Source organism: Macrobrachium rosenbergii, chromosome 13 (assembly GCF_040412425.1).
Source record: "Macrobrachium rosenbergii isolate ZJJX-2024 chromosome 13, ASM4041242v1, whole genome shotgun sequence".
In the NCBI taxonomy this organism is placed as follows: domain Eukaryota; kingdom Metazoa; phylum Arthropoda; class Malacostraca; order Decapoda; family Palaemonidae; genus Macrobrachium; species Macrobrachium rosenbergii.
The window spans coordinates 54,683,867-54,689,866 of NC_089753.1; the positions used below are offsets into that span (position 1 = coordinate 54,683,867).

General features: G+C 40.8%; 1 protein-coding gene across 2 annotated transcripts in view; it reads right to left on the reverse strand.

Moving 5' to 3' along the window:
* Spx (Spliceosomal protein on the X) overlaps positions 1-6,000 on the reverse strand; it is a 190,066-nt gene that overhangs the window by 116,315 nt on the left and 67,751 nt on the right. The window lies entirely within an intron of this gene.

Sequence of the window (6,000 nt, forward strand, 5' to 3'; positions counted from 1 at the left end):
TAAGTAAATTTTATCCAAAACTCGCTTTTTGTGTATTTTTTTTCTTATTCTGGATATGGTTACAGTACTTAAAAGTTGAATTAAAAACAAAATTCTTTTTTCTTTTTTTATAAAACCCACCAGCCATATGGTATCATCAATGTGGGCACAAGCGCCTACGCTGATGATACTATATGCCTCAGACACGCCAACTTTTGGCTTTCAGATTGAATTTAAACAATCATTTAAACATGTGCCCTACATGAAGTACAAATTGTACTCCATGTAGTATGTGAAACAGCTAGAAACAAGGGGATGGGAAGTGGGTAATCAATATATGAATGATAGGTTAATTTGAAAAACTTTATGATGCAAAATATAAATTTTCATAATAAAATTTATTATTTGAATACTTACCTACTGTTAAAGATAGCTTACATCTCCATGCAGATAGGTGAGTTGGCATTCAAACGAAAGATTGAATGGCTGCCCGGATGACTGTCTAGTTCACCTGTTCTCCACCAGGTGTTTCAAATGTTTAAGCTCTTGTCAGAATTCTCCTTGACAGCCCACCAAGTTGTGGGGAGGCTGGGTGGGGTCTGCTTTAACAGTAGGTAAGTATCCAAATAAAAAATTTTTGTGAAAATTTATATTATTTAGGATGAATCTTACCTACTGTTCAAGTTAGCTGATTCCCACAATGAGAGGAGCATGGTGGAGACCAGCTAGACCAATCCGCCATTCAAACTAAAGGTTTCTTAAATTCTTACCTGATCTGGAATCCTTTCTGGATCTTACTGCCACCAAAAGTTGGATTCCATTCAGGGGGCAAGGCTCTCATACATGTGCAGTGGAGAGCAGCCTTGTGGAGAGAACCACTTCAATTCAGTTAGAATGAAACAGAAGCAGCATGGGGGGTGCCTGGGTCCAAAGTCCTATAAAACAAGTCACTAAAAATAAATACCTTTATGATATAAAGGTACACTCCTGTACAATGTATGTACCTTCATGCTCCCCAAAATACTAAAACCTAGGATTTAAAACAAAGTCTGAAAGATTGCTCTTTCCTCAGTTCACGAAAAGACTTTACCTGCTACTAATAGTGGACTAAGGGCTTTACTGTTTCAAACATGATTCTGCATTCTTAAGGTACTGAATGGCAAAACCAAATTGCACTTCTACTGTGCTGCATTGAACCCATCCTCATGCGACAATAGTCATCAAACTAAATGAGGTAGCAACAGCTCTCACATTACGAATATTTACCTTCAATATACTAAAAGGTATGAAGCTAGTTCTCATGCACTCGCCCAATCAAATACGTGAAAGAAACTTGCGTTCTTGACAAAGATATTCTAGGTTTCTAAAACCAAAAAACATAAGGTTAACTTTGTCTCTTCTAGGATTAACCTTTGGCAAAGATATCTAGGTTTTCTAAAATCACGAAATAAATGGTTAACTTTGCCTTCTCCAGGGTTAACCTTTGACAGAGACATTCAAGAATTTTGAAACCACAAAATAAAAAAAAGTTTAACTTGCCTCTTCCAGGCTTAACCCTTCACAAGGGCATCTAGGTTTTCCAAAACCACAAAACAAAAAGTTAACTTTGCCTTCTCCAGGCTTAACCTTTGACAATGACATTCTAGGTTTCTAAAAGCACAAAATAAAAGGTTATTTTTGCCTCCTCCAAGCTTGTCCTTTGACACAGATGTTCTAGGTTCTAAAATCACAAAATAAAAGGATAACTACCTCTTTCAGGCTTAACCTATCTAAGTAAGTTTTAAATGTCCCAACATGACAGAGAATTGTTTCCTTTTCTTCCCCACCAGAGGTTAAATGGAATTCTTACAGTTCTCTGAAAAGTTAGCCTTAATATCATTCTCAGCTATAATGCAAAAAGATAAATAGCATTCCCTTACAACAGCCTGAAGGAGAGTGCTTGCAATAAATTTACTTTTAACTGTTGATAGTGCTAAATAAAAGTTTTCATAGTACTGTAAATAATTCAATAGAATTCATTCCAGAGGCTTAAAAGAATCTGCTGATGAATTTTTTACCTGCATCTAAATCCAGAGAGAGAGATTGATATAATACTGAATTGAAGGAGCTTCCACCTCAAGTGATTTCAAAACCTTAAGGTACTGATCATCAGTCAGACCTAATAGCACATCACACAATACCAGGGAGAGTATGGAACGATAAGCTTGAAAGCTGACAGCAAAAAAGTCTTACTATATCCAAAAAAGCAGAGAAACTTTGATGTCTCCAAGGTTCCAAGTGCTGAAAATTCCTCTAGAAAGGCACCCTGAGCAATACACAAACTGCTGCTTCTGAGCTTCTGACAAAAGGCCATGGTTGTTCTCCACTTGGTTAAGGATAGAACCCATGATACCTTTTAAAATCCCCTATAGGGAGGAGACAGTCAAGCATCTCCAAGCAGTTAAGTGTGAGATGCAGAAGTTAGTGGAAGTGCATGAAATTTTGTAGTCTGAGTTGATTTCCCATTAACAGAAGAATAAGAGATACATCAACCAAGAGAGCTAGTAAGTTTGAAAACCATTTGCTCTGAGGCTACTAGGGCACTACAGGAGTCACTGAGCAATTCTTGAACATGAAATTTGCTCAATACAGTACAGTACTTCAGAGTAGACTGAGGGGAAAGGCCTATGAGTATGATTCAGGCCAAACTTAAAGAAACACATCCAATGTTCAAGCCTGAGCCCTCAAAGGAGTAGTAATCGACTGGCTGTTCCTGTACATCTGCACGCTAATAAGTCTACGTTGAGTGACCCTCTAAACCCACAGCAAATGTCGAACTTGCGGATGTAATGGCCATTCGGTGAAAAGATTTGTTCTTCTGGAACCCCAATCACGAAAAACACTGTCCTTCCACAGAATGAATTATCAAACCATTACCATATTGATCATTTCACTCAAGGAAGCAAACTTTCAATGAGTTTTTTCTGACCAGGGATACAGCTATTAGGCATCTCCGATGGACTTTCCACTGCCCTGACATCTAGTAAGCTTTACCAGGTGTAGTGTTGATCGATGTTGTGTGAAGTGTAACGACACGTCAAAATTCTTTTTGTGTTACACGACAGAGGGGAAAAAACAAAACCTGGACGTAGGTTTAAGAATAATAAAATGGTCAACTCTTAGTTTCAGCATCCCTCCTACAGAAATTGGCGACAATGATGGTCCTGGATTACTTACAAATTTAATGAACATTAGCTGTAAGTTATGATCTCTTATGTTGTGACTGTATTGTAACTAAGCCTGATTATTCTGAAAAAATCCCCAGTGAGGCCACGTTGCTTAACAAAGAAAGCCCTTACCACTTATAAGGCTTCTACAGGGCTAAAATTCTTCAAGAAGCAAGTGCCTATTCATCTTCTGACAGACAAGCCTGCAAATTCGAGTATCATCCCCACATCACTAGATGAGAATCAGGAGTTAGGGAAGTCAACTGAAAATCATACTGCACAGAGACTGAGCCAGGTGAAGCAACAGATCCTTGGCCTTTGGCATACTGTCAAGAGTTGGCCAACATGAACTAGCTGACTTAGAGGAAATCTTGCTCCTAAAAATCGACCCAATGCACCTATGGGCAACAAATTCACCGTGAATACTCATAGAGGCATTGTATACAAGCCAAAACAATGCAGCTCGAACAGCAATACCTACTCTGTAAATACACCTCAAAGGAACTTAGGTGATTGAGAATGTACTGGTATGAGAAAAATGTTTCCTGCATGTCCACCAAATCACATGATCGTTCTTTTGACAAAACATCTGACCATTCTTTTGGGAAGTCACTAAAACCATGCTGAAATAACAAAAGCATGGGGAAAGACACGTAGAGTCATTCAATCTCAATGTGTCCAACAATGGTCGCCAATCTCCTGTTGCTTACGGAGCTAGGAAAAAGTCAAGATGTCAAATCCCAGTTAATTACTGCCTGGTCCATTTCTTCCTCTCTAATTGCAACTTCCTACTAAAGAAAGAGTGACTTCTGCTGGAGAAGACAGAGGAACAGCTACAGGAGACTAGACCAGCTGTCGCCTGGCGATATGAGGAGACAGCTGTCTCCTAGTGACACCTGGTGACAGGAGACGACAGCAGCTGAGCATCCGTATCACATCCACGACTCGATGAAAGGCAGACAGGAAAATACTTCACTGAAAGCCAGGAGAATGCAGTCGAAGCGACTCAGCTGAGTGAAAGAAAATGAGGCGCCAAAAGAAAATGGGAAAGTTTGGAGGTGGAGGCAGAGGAGTTACAATGACCCTTCCACCTCGTCTGCAAGTGAGTCAACAGACTAAAGAGCATTCCCATATGACACATCCTTAGAAAGCTATGTAGCTAAAATGACAAATTTTTTAAGTAACATGCAAACCTGAGGTCTTTACAAATGGGATTAACTTTCAGTAAGCTGGAAGTCTGGCCATTAAACTTTTGCAAGGTTGGTTATGGTAACAGTTAACGATGGTAGGGGCAGAAGCACCGCCCACCCAGTCGGTATACTGTACATTCAGCTCTATGCAGTTTATCTTTTGGGATAGGTAAGAGAATGAGGGGTGGTAAGAGGTGGCCCTTAACATACAGGCCTGAGGTTTGTATGTTAGAAAAATACAAATTACTGAAAATTTGTCATTTGTTGCTACACAAATACAAACCCTCAGTCTTTGCATATGGGGGAGACTTACTTCTGGAGGGAGGCTTCCAAATAAATCTCTGAACTGACTGGTAGGTCGGCTCACCTGGGTACTCATTCCTGATCATGAAAGAGCAAAGGAAGGAGACCATACCTCTGATCTATTGAACAAGAGCGATGTTCAATTGTCAGACTTCTGTGCATTTCGAATTAAAGGAATGTATTATCCTTGATTTGAAAAGGTCTGGATGAACCCCGTGTTGAAGACTATAAAGCTAAGAATAACTGTTCATCCCTGTGTTGGAGACCATAAAGCTAAGAATAACCACCAACTGGTTTGCTCATAGTCAGTCCCTCTCTCCCCTTGCTAGAGAGAAGTAAAGATTTGCATCTACTAATTCAAATAGTTAGATTATAGATAGGATACTCAGTCATCTAGATCAACTGCATGCATGCCAGTCCAGCAAGTGATGGCTTGTTCACTGTTCCTCTGTCCACTGGAAGAGGAAGGAAGACAGGAGAAAGAGAGGAGGTGAGTCACACACACACACACCTCCTAGCAGCCGCACACCTTAGGACGAGATGCAACCTGTCCCTCAAAGAGCTGGGTGAAGTAAATAACTTGTTGAGCATCCACCATAGGACCCAAGGAAAAGGAGTCCAAGGACCTATGGGCAATGTCCCAAGGTAAAAGGAGATGAAAGTGATCTGCACAATTGTATTCCTTCCTAGTACTCGACCGACATGTTCTTTTTAAATGCGATGGACAGACCGATGCCCTGGCCTTGAAAGATCTGCTCCGAAATGTACTGATGTCCCCAAATAGTTATGGGGCAACGCCATTTGATCATCTCACTAGCCAGAGTTGTCAGAGCTGTCCACCTAGAGCTTGCTGAGTCTCGGTCACGACGATTGCAACCATTTGGCCACGCCAGACGTGGTGTACCTCCTGCTCTACTCTGACAATGCTAAAACCTTTTGGGGTGCCTCCAACCTGTTGAAGCAACATTATGGCCCCATGCCCTCAATGGAAGTTTATTGTACCTAATGCGCCTTGGTGGGAGGCTGTGGGAACACCTCATTAGATCAGTGAAGGTTGCGTTGAGAAAGACGTTGGGCACTAAGACATTGTCTAGAGTGAATTAGAAACCACTCTTCATGAGGTGGAGGCATGTATCAATTCTAGACCCTTGACATTTGTAGGTGAAGAACCTGATGTTGCTAATCCCCTTACTCCATCTCATTTTCTTATTGGTCGTTCAGCAGGTTTCCGGTGGAACTGGCAGATGACTCTGCCTCAGGTGTGATCTCAAAGGATGAGAGTGTCAGTGCCTGGAGTCAGTTGGAGAAATTCTGGAACATCT